Genomic DNA, 18,833 nt, shown 5'->3' on the forward strand with positions numbered 1-18,833 from the left:
CAGCTCCTGTCTGGTAAGAGCTATGGTCAAACTTGGCCATTATGTGAACCTGGCCTGCTCTACCCCTCTACCACCAGAGGTGCTGCTATCTTACCATTGTACATACCACCTGACTAGCAGGAGTTACCTCATTCCCCAATCAGCACCCAAATCTGTTCCCTGCCTTTATAAGACTGCCTCTTCCAGTAATCTGGGACAGTTCATTGTTGTCTTGCCTGCTGTTGCCGATTTTCCAGAGTATCCTTTTCCTGTCTGACTTTCTAGTATTGACCCCTGCTTGTTCCTCAGCTATGCTGCTTATCCTGACCCAGACCCAGGCTTCGTTCTTATCTACACTCCAGCTCATTCCCTGGTACCTCCATTGCTCTCCTGGCTTTTGGCCCTTTGGCTTGTTTGATCCTCCCATCCCGACAGCCATGGATCAACCCAGTGCCTTATATCTCCTGGCAAGATCTCAAGTCCTGTCTACCGTTGTTCATTTGGTGCCTCCTGCTCCTGAAAAAAACCAGGCATCCTGACATCTGTGGTTATCAAGTGCCTCGTGCCTCCTGAGTAAACCAGGTATCCTGACACCGTGGTACATCCTGTGTCTTCAGTCTTCTTTGATTCTCCAGCCTCTGAGCTAGGTCTGCTACACGGCTACTCAGTACTGTCTCTACAAGCTGTGACTTCCTGAGTTATTCAGCTATATTGCCAGTACTGCATTTTTATCAGCTGCCTTGAACTGTGTTACCATTATCATTTACTGTACCATTCTTGCCTGTGAATCTCTGCCTAATAAAAAAAAAGACATTTTACTCTTACATTATCAATCTATCTGGAGTTCATGCTAGGAACACTGACAAAGCCACTCAAAGCAGATTTGTTTAAGCCCTAACATCAGACATTCCAAATATGTCCCACTATTTCAGCAACAGTATTATTTGTAGAGAGATTATACTTGAAGCAAAATCTGAAAGTCTGGTATGAAAACTATAAAGAATTTTTATAGTGAACTTATTTTTAGGACAGAAAAAGAGTCATGGGCCAAATTTTTATACGCTGGTTATATACCGATTAATAGTCAATAAGTTTTAAAATAGCATTGGTTTTATTCAGTTTCAGCATCTTTATATCTAAACAGGTTTCTTTGAATAAATGGATGTTACATAACTCATTTTTTCCTACATCATTCTTTCCTATGATTAAATTACACATTTTTTCTTGCCCAGGCTGCCAAGCCTAATATTAGAAATCAGAAAACCAACATCATATGTGGAATTTGAGATTCCTGGCACAGTACACTAGACTGAAAGATAGAAAATAATATTTTAAGCAATTCAAGGCTCTCTCTCTTTCTATAACCTATGAAAGACACATGAATATATCTATATTTAATTTAACCTAAGCATTTCTTTAAAGCATGGCGAAGTTCAGCTTCAGTATATAAACACCATAATAAAATATTGTTTAGATATTTAAAAGAAATTAAAATTAAATCAAGATCTTGCTTAACATAACACTTGGAAACTATTTTTGTTAAAAATGCTGGATTTGGCTATAGCACTACTATCTGTATACATGTTCAGAAAAGGTTTCCATGGAAACACAATCCTTAAACAGTTCTGAACAGTTCTTGTGCTGTTGCTGCGTCCAGAGGCAGATTGGAAATGAGTTTTGCAACCAAGGACAAATGATGTTTTACGCACTTCAGCAGTTTGCGGTCCCATCCTGTGAGCTTGTGTGATCTACCAGTTAGCAGCTGAGCTGTTGTTGCTCCTAGACATTTCCAATTCATCATAACCCATACAGCTCACGTGGTGGAGCTGTAGCAGAACAGAAATTTCATAAACAGACGTTTCGAAAAGCTGGCAAGTTGAAAGTCGCTAAACTCTTCAGTAAGACCCAATATACTGCTAGTGTCTGACAAAAGAGATTGTATGGCTGTGTCTCTGATTATATGCACCTCTTACCAATGCATGTGGTTGAAATGGATAGCCAAACACAGTAATGAGAAGGGCCATACTTTTGGCCATGTAGTGTATACCACGATGCAAGCAGTTGCTTCTGAGATCACATATCTGACTGGAGCCCATTTGTGTACAAATTGAGTGTTTTAGCATATTTCAATGTAAATTCATTTGGTGTATTTTCAAAAAGATTCATAATGGAAATCAAAAGAACATTTAAAGCAAATCCTGGTTAAGGCTATTAATCACAAAGCAAGGGAAGTATGTAAGGCAATTAGACTCTTAATATCCCCTGGAGGAGCCTCATGTCCAACAAAATGAAATGTTGACACTATAGTATAAATGTGCATTTGTCTAAAACAGGCTGTCCTCCAAAATTGATTATTGGTGCAAGAAGGGCGCTTGTTAGGTAGACCTACTACAACTCTTACAGCATTGCCAATTTCTGTGACAGAGATGGAGGAAACTGTCCGTGGAACAACAGTAGTTTATGCTCTTCCCAAATCTGCGTTTTATGGGATTGTGGCAAAAGACTGTAGAAGAAAACTCACATGAAACCTCACCTACAGTTTGACAGAATAGACGTGGAAGACCCCATGACCGGATGGGCTTACTTCACCACCCGGTCTGTAGGAGCAAGAAGGATGAATGGAGGGATGTTCTTCCTGCACAGTTTATGTGGATTTCTTTCACCGTCAGGAATCTATCGAACACTCCTACTGGTGTCACCTTGCCACCAGACACTCACCGACTGCAAATGCCAACTGCGCAATAGTTGTGGGAGAACTCGGCTTCCACCACTAGGCTCCTTCAACAACATCTAGAACTGCTTACTTCTGGGTAGCTGGTATAGGTACTGCAGTACCTCTTTGCTGTTGGCTGGCTAGTACCTCCTGGCCACTCACTATGGATCAGGACTGCTGAGTAGCGGGCAGAGCGTTGATACAAAGATGCTGGGTTCCACACAGGACAGTCGGGGAATGATTTAGAGTGTGAGCTCTTATCTGTTGATCAGCAAGAAATAGTCTCAGGTAAAATCTTCAAGCATTCATTTTTTATTGCTCAAAAGTCCTGACAAGGACTTTTATATACTAGTTTGTGCTACTGGTGATCATCCAGCAGTACATATAGAATAATACAAAACATGGTCAAATAGGGTCCTTTTTATACAGTTTTGGACACATAACCTGGCAGGAGGTAATCCAGCCTCCTGTCCCTTTAACCAATCCAGGCTGATTCATGCAGCCTGTACATGAATTAGCCTGGAGGGGTTAACACCCATTAACCCCCCCCCCCCCCCCGCCATCCACGAGCTGCCAGGGAGAGGGGAGCTAAGCATCCTCTCCTCCCTGGTGCCAGAAAGTCTACAGCGGGAGATTTATCTTTTAAATCTCCCACCTAAAATACTGCCAGGGACTCTACATTGGGTTCTGGCTCTCCCTTCTAACTGAAAATAGTACCAGAGGGAGAGTGACTTGATCCTGGAGTAGCAGCCCCTGGTCTGCTACTCCTGGAGCTCTTAGAGTATGCGACTCAGCCTGCTGGAGCCCCCAAGAGGCACTGCATCTCCTGGATTCATTTGAATCCAGGAGGATGTGCTGTAAATACCTTTGGCAGCCACTGCATGCTGGCTGCCAAGGGGTCAAAGACTTCAGTGCTGCTCGGGCAGCCCCCACTAAACCACCAGGTCACAGCTAAGTACTTTAATTTTATATACAATTAGTTTACACTTTACACATTTTTACACTCGTGGCGCTCAGTGCAAAAGTTAACCCTTTCAGCACAGCGCTCCAGTTCACTACTAGCACCCACACTATACATTTACTTAAATATACTCTTGTACACTCCCTGGTGCCTAGCACCGGGGTTTAACCCAGTAATACCCAATGCCGCAGTTAAAAAAAATTCATGTTACTTAAACATTTTCTGCATACGGCGCCCAGCGCCGATCTTAACTCCTCCGGAGTCGCATATTAACTCTCCTGCCGCTGAAGTCCATTTACAGTCAGTGTAGGGACCCAACCACAGGCAGTATCCATCAACTTAATGCTGGCCATAAATCTAAAAGAAGACTGTGTTTTTAATGTAGACCACACATTTTTAATCCCATTATGTAAGAAAATAAAAGGATAAAATGGAATTGAAATTATTATTACAAGGGTTAATACAAAATACCCTGTAATGTCAAATATTAATTAAAAACTAAAGCTGTCTTTTACAAATACAAAACAGACAATAATTGATTGCATAAATGTGACAGGATGGACCACCTATGCTATCCTGTCTATTGTTGCTGGGAACCGGCTGGGCTTACTGTGCCACCGTTCCCTTTCTATACCCCAAATATGCCCTCTAACCACAGTAGGAGGGGCTTAAGCTGCTGCCACCACTGGACTCGTTATCGGCAACCAGAACCCGGTTCCTTCTGGGTACCTGTCGCTATAAGATTACCCCCTTGTGCTTGTATCCCTGACCTCTTTCTATAGATTCGGGTTGCTGTGGATGGATCCCCCTGGCCTATAACACTGGCCAGAGCTGCTGGGTAGCGGGCAAAGCGGTGGTAAAGGAAAGCTGGATCCAAACCTCAGTACATCCGGAAATGGATTAGAGTTGGGTCTAATCTGTAGTTCACAGAAATTTCAGCCTGTAAGAAGTTGTCAAGCAGGTCTTTGAAGCAAGTGATGTTTATTTGCTTTCAGACTGGTTTAAGGTGCCAGTGATCGAGAAGTCCGAAGAAACAAGAATGATAAATTTCAGTACAAACCAGTGCTGTTTTATACAGTTTTGGAAACAGCCTAGCGTGGGGTAAGCCAGCCATCTGAAGTCAGTTATTTTTAGTATCCGGAGCCAATGTGTTTCCCCAAACTTGGATTTAAATGCTATTTATACTTAACAAAATGTGCAGTAATCTGGGATATCCTAAATCACATTGATCACAGATTTCCTTTCACTTTAACCAAGATACAGGTAACAGCTTCCTGCTGAGCTTTCAGACCAGAGCAGGCATTTGACACTTCACATCAAAAGACTTAGTTAGCATTTCCTGCCATCAGCAAAACAGACTCCCTCCCCACATATGCCTAATTAGAGATTTCCTCTAGCAAAGTTAAAAAACCACAAACAAGACATTTCTTATACCAAAATACACACAATATCAAAAATAAGTGCATTTGCAATTATATATAATATGCGCCCTGCGCTATTTCCTTTAAATACATTTATACCATAAGTTATTTATAAGTGATCAATAAACAATAAATAATCACCCTCACTTGTTTTAATACTTGGTTAACATAACCCCCAACAAGCAGTTTTCCACAGATGTTCAATTTTGGTGGACGGCCTGTTCTAAACTTTAAAAATTAAGTTATACTATCTCTATTTCATTATAAATGACTTGATGATGCAAAGTAGTATACATGTTAAACAGCATATACTTTTTGCTGTCTGTTTTTGTTGTTACCCTAGTGAAGCTGGATGTATTTACAGTGAAAAGGGCTAACATTATCCTGACCACTTTGCAACAGTCCAGACTCCTTATAATTATCTTCAGTTTTCAGCATGGTTGAGCAATCATCATATAATGACACTATGTATTGTTCAGTGAACATTGATGGCCTTGTCTACAGCATCTGCCAAATGCGCCTATAGGTGCTTAGGCCATTTCTTGTTGGGCCTTGAACATTGGGCACAAATGGTTATGCAAACAGCCACTTGAATTCCTATAGTACCAGACTTTTACCTTTTGGGAGATGACAGCCAGGGCCGGACTGGCCATCTGGCACTTCTGGCAAATGCCAGAAGGGCCGATGGCCAGATGGGCCGGTTGCTAGCTGGCCGGCCCCATCGCTCAGCACACAGACTGTCATGCCAGAATTCAGCATGACAGTCTGTGTGCTGAGCAGTGGGGTCGGCACTACACTTACTTCCTGGTGTGGTCGCTCCTCCCCTCTCTTCTATGAATGGCTCTGGAGATGTCACATGGGACGAGCACCATGTGATAGGTGCCGTCCCATGTGTTAGGAGAGACTGTACAGCGCGCTGCGGAGCGCACAAGGTAAGAGGGAGGGGGTAGTTTGTGTGACAGGGTATCTATTTATTTGTGTGACAGGGTATCTATTTATTTGTGTGACAGGGTATCTATTTATTTGTGTGACAGGGTATCTATTTATTTGTGTGACAGGGTATCTATTTATTTGTGTGACAGGGTATCTATTTATTTGTGTGACAGGGTATCTATTTATTTGTGTGACAGGGTATCTATTTATTTGTGTGACAGGGTATCTATTTATTTGTGTGACAGGGTATCTATTTATTTGTGTGACAGGGTATCTATTTATTTGTGTGACAGGGTATCTATTTATTTGTGTGACAGGGTATCTATTTATTTGTGTGACAGGGTATCTATTTATTTGTGTGACAGGGTATCTATTTATTTGTGTGACAGGGTCTCTATTTGTGTGACAGGGTATGATTATAGTGTAACAAAAAATAACACAGAATTTACTGACAGGCGCCAATAAAAATGGGATCGACAAAGTTAAAAAATATATAAATCAAGCTCTGAATGACAATGAATACAAATTACCAAAAAAATAACCCCCAAAAAAAATATCCAAAGAATGACCTTTATGATTATAGTGTGTATGTGTGTAACAGTATAACTATAGTATGTGTGTGTGTGACAGGTTATGATTATAGTGTGTATGTGTGTAACAGTATAACTATAGTATGTGTGTGTGGGCCGGTGTATGACCATAATGTGTGTATGGGTAGCTCTTAATATAATGTGGGAGGTAGGCTGTTAATCTAATAGGGAATTGCAGGTGGGGGCTAATTATTGGGTGCTATTCTATTTGTGGGGTGAAGATGGGGGCAATTTAATAGTGGGGCCTATCAATTTCATATGGAGTGATTGGATTTTTAATTTAATGCTGGGGTGCTTTGGAGAGAGGGAAATTGTTTTATTTATTAAATGGGAATACTATTTAATGTCAGGGCTAGTTGGAGGGAAATAGATGTATTTATCAAATGTGAATACTAGTACTTTAATGTTGTGGCTGCAGTAAGGCCTAATTTTAAAACATGGATGCTATATTGATTTAACACCAGGGCTAAATTTCATCTGCTCATTTTTTTCTCCAAATAGGGCATCCAACATTCCAGGATCCAGACAAGCAGCAACTGATCTAAAGACACCAGCAGCCACAAGTTGTGACCATGACAAGACAGGTAGGAGAGACCAGGACAGTCTGCCAACTGTTCTGAATTTGATGGGTGACTGTCCCACTTAGTCAGGATTTGGTCTGACTACAAGGACAGTTGGGAGATATGTCCTGCTTCACACTGTACTGCTTGTTAAGGCAGAACTACGTGCACCTAACAGTAGTGCACACTGTATTGCCTTTGTATTTGTTATTTGTCAAAAATTTGTCTAATAGCCAAATTGCATCATAGGAGCCCCCCTGACTTAAGTGCCCGGGCCGCCCGAGCCTTAATCCAGTTGGTCAGCAGGAGGATCTGTGCTCCGTCCCGGACAGGGCACAGCCTGCAGAGCAAGCCGTGGAGCTCTAAGTCTCACGAGATTTATTATAAAGACTAAGAGCTTCCCTGCTCACTCTACAGGAATGTCAGCAGCATCAGAAGCATAGATAAGTACAGTGGGCTGGGGGTGTCATAATGTATCTGGGGGGTGGCGTAATGTGGATGGGGAGGGTCTGATAAATGTAATGTTTTATTATAATGTATGTATCAACGCACCATTTTGACCACGCCCCCAACATAATGTAGCTACGCCTTTGGCGGCACCGCCACTGCACTGCGGCACACATTTTTTTTTTCCCAGCTTATCAACAGAGGTGGGCCTGTGTGCTTTAAATGCCAGGGCTGATTTTTAGTCCCAGTCCGGGCCCTGATGACAGCTAAGTACTCATGTGTTTGCACACACATCTGGATCCCACATTTAACTTGGAGAAGGTTCCTATTAGGCGACACGCACATACTGATTTTTCAGTCTCTGTCGAATACTATATTGCATTATATTTGGGAATTGGAGTGGAGGAGTAGCGTGGTCGGGTCCTGTGTGTGTGCGGTGGCCATCTTCAAATGGACTCCGGCGCCGGAAGGATTAATACCCGGCGCCGGAGAGTTTAAATCACCGATGCTGGGTGCCGCGTTAAAAGTTATTAATAAAAATGTTTTAAAAAATAAATAAAAATGTATTTTAAATGTGTGCTGCAGCACTGGGTGAGTAGCCCCCAGCATAGGTGTCTTTTAAATAGAAATGTGTGTAGGAGGACCAGCGCTCAGCGCTGAATGGCTAGTGCCGGGAGTGTAACTATGTATAGTAAATGTAATAATGTGCAATGTATATGTGTGTAAAGTGATTATGTATATACTAAAGAAAAAAAACTTACCACGTGTTGGGGCTGCAGAAGCAGCCCTGGACCCTTCACCCCCCGGCAGCCAGAGGAACTTCCAAACCAATCTCCTGGAATCCAATGGGTCCAGGAGGTGCAGTGTCTCCTGGGGGTCCAAGGAAGCCAAGTCCCTAGTTGGAGCTCAAAGAGATTCAACTAGAAACAGGGCTGGGACTGCTGCCCCGGGATCTGCCTGCTCTACGCTGGTACTATCTTCGGCCAGGGAGCAGAGCCAAACCCCGGTGCCCAGTCCCTGAAAGTCAGTTTGGGCAGGAGATTTAAAAGATAAATCTCCCACCCGACAGAAAGGTACCAGGGGAGAAGAGTGGGCCGATTCCCCCTCTCCCTGGCAGCTCATGGACAGGGGGGGGGGAGTATACCCCTTTCCCCCTGCCACTAGCACCAATGTTAAAGGTGTTAAACCTCTCCGGCTGCATGAATCAACCCAGATTGGGTAGAGGGAAAGGAGGATGGTTTACCTCCTGCTAAGACTAGTCTCCAGATGTGTATAAAAACAGCACTGTTTTGTATTAAAAGTTGTTCTTCTTGTTTCATCTGACCTGATCACTGGTACCTTCAAGCAGTGTGAGCAAATAAACCACTTGCTTCAAAGACCTGCTTGGAAACTTCTCTATGCTGATTCCTGTGACCTACAGATTAGACCCAACTCAAATCCGTTCCCGGCTTTTCTGAGATTTGGACACAGCTTTCCTTTACCACCGCTCTGCCCGCTACCCAGCAGCTCTGGTCAGTGTGATAGGCCTGGGGGAACCATCAACAGCAACCCTGATCCACAGGAAGAGGTCAGGGGTACCAGCCCAAGTACACCAGCAACGGGGTACACTCGCAGCATCAATTACCCAGATGAAACCCAGATTCTGGATGCAGGTAAGGAGTCCAGTGGTGGAAGCATTTGTAAGCCCCTCCTATTGCAGAAAGAGGTCGCATTTGGGATAAAGAAAGGGAATGGTGGCAAAATAAGCCCAGCCGGTTCCCAGCAACAGACAGAGTGGCATAGGCAGTCCATCCTGTCACAAGTAGTTCTTAATTAGCAGTGTATGTGGAAGTTGGGAATATTATCCTCCTAGCTCCTCCTTATTTAAATTGTCATTCTTTATAGTAAAGCTGGAGATATAATTTTATACTGTACATGGTTCTTCATCAAATAAAATTTATTAGTTAAATGTCACAGAGCAGAATTGTACATTGTGGTCTTATGTTGGGATTAAAATTGTAAAATGATTAAAGCGGTGATACAAGTCCAAGGCTCTACAAGTCAGATTTCTGTAGACTGCCTTAACCTTTCAAGTAACATTATGCTGAAACAGATTTATGTAACAGAGCCCTATACATATTATAAGGTATTCCAATGCCCAAAGGAATTTTTGCCGTTCCTAAACAATCCCCTTAGTCTTTCATTTGTCATGATAATGGGACCTCTAGGTGTACTGTTCAGAAGGAATTTATGGAATTTGTGTTTTCTGTATGAAATGGTGTTTGCCCAATACTTTATTAAATGGTTAGTTCCTTTGAAATGCAGAATAGTTGTGTTTCATTACATAAATGTTCAAGAAAAAGGTTTATTCTATGGCTGTAAAAAATAAAAAAAATTAAAAAAAAAGGCTTTTTTTTATCTGTCCAAATAATTCAAGTCAAGAATATATTTTTATGGGAGTACAGTCATGGCAAAAAGTTTTTAGAAATGACACAAATATTGCTTTTCACAAAGTTTGGTGCTTCAGTGTTTTTAGACCTTTTTGTCAGATGTTGCTATGGTATACTGAAGTACAATTACAAGCATTTCATAAGTGTCAAAGGCTATTATTGATAATTACATTAAGTTTATGCAAAGAGTCAATATTTGCAGCGTTGACCCTTCTTTTTGAAGACCTCTGCAAATCTCCTGGCATGCTGTAAATCAACTTCTGGGCCACATACTGGCTAATGGCCGCACATTCTTGCCTAATCAATGCTTGGAGTTTGTCAGAATTTGTGGGTTTTCATTTGTGCACCTGCCTCTTGAGGATTGATCACAAGTTCTCAATGGGATTAAGGTCTGGGGAGTTTCCTGACCATGAACCCAAAATTTTAATGTTTTGATCTCTGAAGCACTTAGTTATCACTTTTGCCTTATGGCAAGGTGCTCTAAAAGGCATTGCTTGTCACCCTATTGTTCTTGGATGGTTGGGAGAAGTTGCTCTTGGAGGATGTTTTGGTACCATTCTTTATTCATTGCTGGCAAAATTGTGAGTGAGCCCACTCCCATGGCTGAGAAGCAACCCCACACATGAATGGTCTCAGGATGCTTTACTGTTGGCATTGACACAGGACTCACCTTTTATGGTTTTCAGTGTTTATTATTCCTGTTTCTTTTAACATGAAAAAAAAATCTGTTTTTCAGTGTTAAAGAAAAACACCATCAACTTTATTGTTTATCTTTTTGTTTTAAACAGATTGGTGGGACGGGTGTCACAGAACATGATCCTTTTGGGGGCGACAGTGTACTAGGGAAGAGGAGTGGATTCCAGAGGAGAGGGTGCCAGGGGATAAGATCAGAACGGGAGGGATTTTGGTCACCAATATGTGCATGTTTATTTTTTTTACCTATTTACTGCCCCCACTTCCAATGTAAGGGAGTGTGAAGCTTTGTGTTAATAAGTTTATTTTAAGGTTACTTAATAAAATACAATTTTAACATTACCAACCCTTCTACACTCTTTCCTTTCACTTTAGCTATGTTCAGGCCTCAAGCTTACTCATAATTATTGCCAACTGCAGTAGAATCAGGGTTACCAGAGAGAGCCTACATAGAATAACAGGTGATGTAATTGACTCAAGTGCAAGTCAAGAGTAGAAATATAAAGTTCAGGCCTATTTCAAAAGAAACACTTTCACAAACACGCAAGCAGCTACAAGCTTTTCCAAGTCAAAAACAGTACCTGGTACAAGAGGATTTCATCCCTTCACTCATGTATCTAACAATCCAAAAGGAACAAAGCGACTCAGTTCAGATAAAAACTTCAGTTCCATTTTCCATTTCTCAGATCAGAAGATTCTGATCATCAGTCAATATGTCACAAATCAGTACAAATTCATACATAGCATGTGTGTATGCTAGTCATTGTTTTTGGATTGGTACTATCAAAAGATGAGGAGGAATGTAATGTTGTAGTTAAGTTAATGCACCCCTATGGCCCTGCTCAATCATTTTACTGGCCTCTACAGAATAAAAAGGAAATTTGTTATGTTCCTGTATGCAATACCATTTCCTCTGTCAGCCCTCCTATCACGAAGGGTACTGGAAAGAAATATTACTTCCCTGAAAAGGAAGGTGATTATGTACAACAGCAGTACAGTCTAAACTTCAGTTAGACATCAGGCATCTCCAAACTATTATGAATAATTAAGTTGATCTATTTCAAATTTGAACTAGTTTTAAATAGGCCTTTTACATTAGCTTAAATCATTAATGCTGGTGATAATACTGCTAATAGTACAAGTTGTAATTTATCTGTTTCATTGTCCATTAAGAATATTTTTTGTAATGGAAATTGAATGCTTAGGATCATTCATGAATACATCAAAATTATATTATTTGTTGGCTTGTGAAATAATAAAAATGATTTCTTGAAAGCTTCTTAATTTAGTATGAATTATGCCAGATTATGTATAATAAGACATCTGCTTATCAGGCTGCTCAGTTTCAGACATTTCTGGAAAACACAGAGATTTCTTTTAAAAAGTTATTTTACAACATTAGAATTAAACACAAAATAACCACAGGGAAAAGAATAAAAGACATTCTAGTATAACAATATCTTCTGATACAGAACACCTTCACCCTAAAACAGATAGCAAAGGACTGACTTACAACAGTGCAGGCTCAGCAAGAATGAACCTGCTAGTGCAGGTTGAAACATGCCCCAGCCTGCCTTGAGTGACATCACCATTTAAGAATGTTGACAATTACTATTGTTTCAGAAATTACAGAAAAGCAATCAAGGGGGGCAATTGAGCCTTATAGTGGTAATTTTTATGAAGAATTAATGGTGGTGTTTAAAATGTAAAAAAGGTAAACACCTGGTGTGCAAAATTATACCCAATTACTTTTTGTTATTAAAGAGAATATTTTAATTAAACATTAAAAACTCATACAATCAAAATCCCATTATTTTTCTTTCATAGCCTTTTAAAGTATACTTTAAGGATCATATTTTTTTAAAAAAAGGAACATGTTAACTCCTCTACTTCAGATTGATGATGCTTATTGAACACAAGAATACTTTCATCTCCCAAAAATTTTGAACTAAATTATTTTTTTTATAACTCTCAGGGTTATTATGATTATTATCATCATTTATTTGTTAGGCGCCACAAGATTTCCGCAAGCGCCGTAGACTATACAGAATGAAACACTGCAGAACAAAAAGTACCAATACTTCAGAAACTCCGGGCAGGCTAGCGCAATCACGACGAAGCAGAAGAACAGGTAAGGAGACAGGAGGGAAGAGAGCCCTGCTCATGCGAGCTTACATCCTAAGGAAGAATAAACAGACCAGGCACAAGAGGAGCCAGTTGAGGCAAAGGGGAGAGAAGGGAGAACGAGCGGAAAAGGGGGGGGTTAAGTGGATGGTTGGTAGGCTTAGAGACGGAGCAAAAGAACAGGTATGGAGACTGGAGGGAAGAGGGCCCTGCTCATTCGAGCTTACATCCTAAGGGAGGGTAAACGAAGTCAGGCACAAAAGGGAGCCAGTGAATCAAAGGGGAGAGAGAAGAGGGGTCAAGGGAGGATGAGCAGAAGAGATGAGAGGTTAAATGGATGGTTGGTAGGCCTTAAGGAACAGGTGAGTTTTGAGTGCACGTTTGAAGGAGCACAGAGTAGGAGAGAGACGGATGGTACGAGGGAGGTCATTCCAGTGAAGGGGGGCCGCACGGGAAAAGTCTTGGATTCTGGAGTGGGAAGAGGTGATAAGAGTGGAGGAGAGGCGGCGATCATTGGCTGAGCGCAGGGAGCAGGCAGGAGTGTGAATGGAAAGATTAGCGATATAAGGGGCAGTAGAGTGGGAGAGAACCTTGAAAGTGGTGGTAAGGAGTTTAAAAAGATTTCTGTAGGGGAAGTGGAGCCAGTGTAAGGAAAGGCAGAGAGGGGAGGCAGAGGAGGAGCAGCATGAGAAGAAGAGGAGTCTTGCGGCCGCATTGAGTATAGAGCAGAGGGGGGAGAGATGGGGGTGGGGGAGGGCAGTGAGGAGAAGGTTACAATAACCGAGGCGGGAGATGATGAGTGCGTGGATGATAGTTTTGGTGGCATCCCGAGAGAGAAAAGGACGGATGCAAGCGATGTTGCGAAGTTGGTAGCGACAGGCTTGGGCAAGGAATGTGGGGGGCAAAAGAGAGAGAGGAGTCGAGGGGGACACCCAGGCAGCGGAGTTGGGTGACAGAGGAGATGGTGGTATGGGAGTCTGGTTCTCAAAAAATAAAATCACACGCAGGTTTTTAACTGCTATAGCGACCGTTTTTAGTTAACGCAGCGTTATAACTCGTGCAATTCAATTGAAAAAGAGGGAAAGCTGCCCCCGCGTGTTAATCAATGATATTTTTTGAGTTTTTAGGGGAGTGAAGGGGATTGTTTAACGGGGTTATGTATAAGACAAAAAAAGGATTGACATACATTTTCATTCATTAGATTGCATTATACAACCATTCTATTTGATAATATCTACTGTACTTTCTTTAGCATATTTTTTAGTTCACTATTTTTTACTATAGAATCATCTATACCATGTCAAAACACATTAGTACATGTTTATTTGTACCAAAAACACACAAATATATTTAGTGATTTTTATTTTTTTATGCTTTTTTTTTTTCACAAGAAAATCAACTTTATCATGTTATGCATTACTGATAAACATAGTTTATCTTTTTTTTTCATAATTACATGATTTCAAATAGTTTTCTTAAGTTTTTTGTTTTTAGCACACCCCAAAGAGGTGCGAGATAAAAGAGCATATTGGCCTGTTTAACGTGCCGCATTAAAAAACAATTGAATAGCTTTTAACACTGCGGGCTCTCAACCACCCTATACTTTCAATAGACCTTCCACTGGAACGCGAGAGGACCGTTTCATGAAAAAAAACTGAGTGCTAAAAATGGAATTAAATTGCGGGTAAAGTTAACGCGCTCGAAAATGATTAAAAAAAAGTGTTAAAATGACTTAACGCGGTGTTAAAAAATATATTGCGGTCAATTGAATTCCTCTATCAGAGTCAGGCAAGATTGATGAAAAACTTTTTTTTTCTGGAATCCCCATATTGTGATTGAGAAAGGATACAAATTTCAAAGTCATATGTGGATTAGGCACCGAGATGTGAAAATTTTATGAGACATACACTAAAAACGGAGAATCAGGAGTGGCATTTCTGAGCAATTTTACATAACTTTGGCCCCCAATATCTCAGAAACTTTGAGGCCTAGAGAAGATAAATTGTATATGGGTTAGTAGATATGTGGTAGTTTCAAGTTATCAAAAATCTGAGTCGGTGGGTGTCATGGCTGGGTGAACTAACAAAGAAATGACCCCATAGAAAGCAATGGAGAGTGCTGTTTTGCACGATTTAACAAATTCCGAAAATCAAAAATGTTCTGAACTTGTGCCCAATGGCTAACGCTAGCTAGCGTTAGGCATTGAACCCTATGGGGAGACCATTGCGATAGAGAGATCTTTCACCGCATCTTACTGTTCTCCAGTCACTATCAAAATGTGACAGTTTTGCAATAGTGACCATAGAAGACAAAGGAGACAAGTCTTCGCAGGAACAGCAGTTTTTCGTGACAGCTGTTCCTAATGAAGATTTTTAGTAATTACTCACGATATTTTTATCTTTGTGATAAGAATTAAAATGGATCGTGCTGCAAATGTAATTAATAATAAATATGCCTCATAGTATTTTCCTTATGTCTATCTAGACTGGTAAAACAAAGCAACTATTTTACCACAGATTCAATCCAAGGAGCGCAACCAACTCAAAGACAAAGCTCAATACTAACAAAATATGGATTCCGCCACCTTCCTCCATTAATTAATGTTGACAGTGTTTTATAATCTGACCATATTCTCCTACAGTAATAGATAGCAAATGTGAATCCATTATCAATCAGGAAAAATTTAGAAGCTCTACATTTATTAACAAGCAGAAGCAGTTGTATTTCCTCCTTTTCAAAGAATCAGAATCACTTTTTCAAGACTGGTGACATGGCTGTAGTCTAGAGACTCTACAGATTTGTAGATCACTCTTTTCTTATCACCACGGGAAAAATACATAAATCTATCACCTGTGGGGTATCCAAGGCGAAACATTGCATCTGGCTAAGAAAATGTGAAATATCTTATAACTTACAAAAAATACTGAAGATGCCCCTGCTAACAACACCAAATAAATTAGATATCAGAGAAAGGAAGTTTGGCTATTCTTCACCAGATACACGAAATACAGTATTGTGTTTTAAACTGAACAGTGGGTACACTAATATTGTAACCAGAAGTGTACATTTTAGACAGTATCATATATAGTGGGAAAATATTATGGAATATAAACATATGCAAACAAAAGATCAGAAGGCAAGAAAGTAAGACATTTAACAAATAAAACAGTAGTATAATAACTTATATTGACCAGAAGTTATAAGTTAGTAACCTTACTGCCAACACTAAACCAAAACATGATAAACGTTCTTAATGGGATTACTTTGTTCTATTTACTAATTATAGGTGTATATGTATCATGACAATTACAGTAAAAACTGTTGCCATTATAACAATTACAACTAATTTATCATTTTCTGACACATACATGAAAAAGATTTATTTCCATAAGCTAACGCCGAATTAATGAACATCATACGATAATTCCATTAAGATTTGGCGCTCTCCGAAACTGAAGGTGCACAGCATGTACGGCTGGCAAGCCTGGGGCAGGCCAACAAGAAAAAAACAGACTGAATGAAGAGGCCTTTCTATAATCTTCCTCTTAAATCCTAACCAGGGGCAACAAGAAATATATAGCTGCAACGGCTACCATAGACGTCAGCGTTGTGATCACCACAGTGTGCGATTTGCTATTAGTGCCTCAGCCTTACTATGCATGCATAGCAACTACTGTGATCGCCGCGACTCCCAGGAAAACAGACAAGCGGATCTACCCACCGGATCTTGGCAACAGCGGTCAGCCGACAAGAGCAGCTGCTGCTAGGGGAGGGCAGTCTGCACCGATTCCCACGTAAGTGCGCTCCGATCCGAGCACTGCTTGTCGTCCTAAGTGGATGCTTTTTCCTCCAAGACTTACAGCGTAACAATTGAGTCAGTGGGATCTTGAATGTGGTACGGGCTTTCTTCTCCAAAGAGGAAACTGTGAATCAAGCGGCTTCCTAGCGGCAGGCGGTGAGAAGTGCAGGGTAGCTCTCTGCTGCTGTGTTTTGCAGAAGGACTCCTTGGCAAAGAAAATGAGGAGGAGGAAGATCTACTTCAGCAAATAGAGCGTTTTTGTCAACAGACAGTATAAATATGTGTTTACGTTTTGTTGCTTACTCTGTCGGATGTTTTCATTATTTTAATACAAAAATATTTTCGTATATGGAGTCAAATTTGCAATATTTTTAAAATAATGACAATAAATAGTAAATAAATAGCACAGTTCACAGAGAATGGAAGATGTTGAATCTAATGCAGGGTGAGTACCATACCAGTTTCCATAGTGTAAACAGGCCCGGCGCTCCCATTAGGCAAGGTTAGGCACTTGCCTAGGGCGCCGGGCTCTGGAGGGCGCTACAGAATAATAAAATACTTTAAAACTGTGCGGCGACCGCTGACCATACCTGTCACGGCCGCCGCACAGCATCAGTTGCACGGGGAGGGGGGAAGAGGCTATTTTGTCACCACCGCCGCCTCTCTGCTACGTCTCCTCCCCTCCACTTACTAGTGTCAGTGAGTGGAGGGGAGGAGACGGAGCAGAGAGGCGGCGGTGGTGAGACAAGGTAAGGAGAGGAGGGCAGCGATTTTTGCGGGGGGGGGGGGGGCCTAGGGCGCCGTGGACCCTAGCACCGGCCCTGAGTGTAAATTATGTGAATTCGCTCTGCACGTGCTCACAAAGAGGCCACATGCATTTGCAGGCATGCAGAGTGGCTCGCATCTCACACTTACAACTCGTTGCACTGTCGTAACAGGGCAGAGTATGGGTGTTCTCACTTAGGGGCATATTTATTAAAGAGGGCATTTTTTAAAATGATCCATTTCAATCCTTATTGCAAAGATAAGGATTGAAAGAATGTGTGTATTTATTAAAAAACTTCCAACAGGAACAGCAGTCACGAAAGACTGCTTTTTCTGCAAAGACTCCTCTCCTATCTTTCCTATGGTCACTATCACAAAGTGTACGCCTTTACCATAATGACCGGAGGGGAGAACAGTAAGATGCAGTGAGGCATCCGAAGATCCCTCTACTGCAATGCTCTCCCCATAGAGCAGTCCTGAAAATTTACACATACAGTAATGTATGCCAGTCTGAGCTTGCATATATTATCGTATGTGTTAAAGCATTTTCAATACTTGTTAAATTGCAGTACATAGCAGTCCCCATAGACATCTACGAGGACTGCTATATATTTTGAGAAAAGAAATGCAAAGCAGCAGATACGATACACTGTTGATAGATTAGGAACATGCTTCTGTTTACTATTTTCGGGAAATTGACATGAAAATCAGGTTAAATAAATAGGCCCCATAGGGTACTGTAAGAACGTGTTAACACAGATGCAGCTCATGCAGATACACCTGTTACTAGGTGTGTCATTTGTGGGTGCCCGAGGGCTGGTGAATAAAATGTATCGCATCCAGCGTTGTCTTGCAGCCCTGCCCCCCAGTGAAGGCAGGTGTGGCCAACGGGGGGATGGCCATGTACAGAAAGACAAGGGTGCGATTATGGCTGCATCATGATTGGGGGCATTATCTCTGGCAATCTCCACGTTCCTGATACACCACAGATTATGAGGGGAACAGAGTCTCTGTGTGTTTATTTGTCCCAAGAGTGGGTGTGATTGGATCACTTATAAATAACTTATGGTATAAATTTATTAAAAAGAATAGCAAAGGGTGCTTATTTATATAATTGCCAATACACTTATTTTTGATATTATGTATATTTTGATATAGGAAATCTTTATTTCTGAGACTAGGGTAGAAAATTAGTTTTTTTCTGTTTTAAGCTTGCTAGAGGAAATGCATTATTTCTCATATATATATCTGATACAATAAGCCTTTGTTTAGAAAGTCTTTTGTATATCTGGGCGTAAGGAAATGCCTTTTTGGGGTTTGAAACTTTTCTTATGGAATTCTTTTCTTTGGAGGAAATGTGTATTCTGCAACTGTTGGAAGAAAGGACTCATACTAATCTCATGCTAATTAGACCTTTTG

The 18,833-nt window shown here is 41.0% G+C and overlaps 1 protein-coding gene across 3 annotated transcripts in view; it reads right to left on the minus strand.

Annotated features, from left to right (window-relative positions):
* Positions 1-16,834, minus strand: part of CUEDC1 (CUE domain containing 1) — a 143,233-nt gene extending 126,399 nt beyond the window's left edge. For 2 of the 3 annotated variants that reach the window (XM_075195567.1, XM_075195566.1), the window contains exon 1: positions 16,572-16,834. The gene's annotated coding sequence lies outside the window, so the exon portion shown is untranslated. The remainder of the gene's footprint in view (positions 1-16,571) is intronic. The other variant, XM_075195565.1, reaches the window with a different exon arrangement.
* Between the last annotated feature and the right edge of the window lie 1,999 nt (positions 16,835-18,833).

This window comes from Mixophyes fleayi, chromosome 2 (assembly GCF_038048845.1).
Source record: "Mixophyes fleayi isolate aMixFle1 chromosome 2, aMixFle1.hap1, whole genome shotgun sequence".
In the NCBI taxonomy this organism is placed as follows: Eukaryota; Metazoa; Chordata; class Amphibia; order Anura; family Limnodynastidae; genus Mixophyes; species Mixophyes fleayi.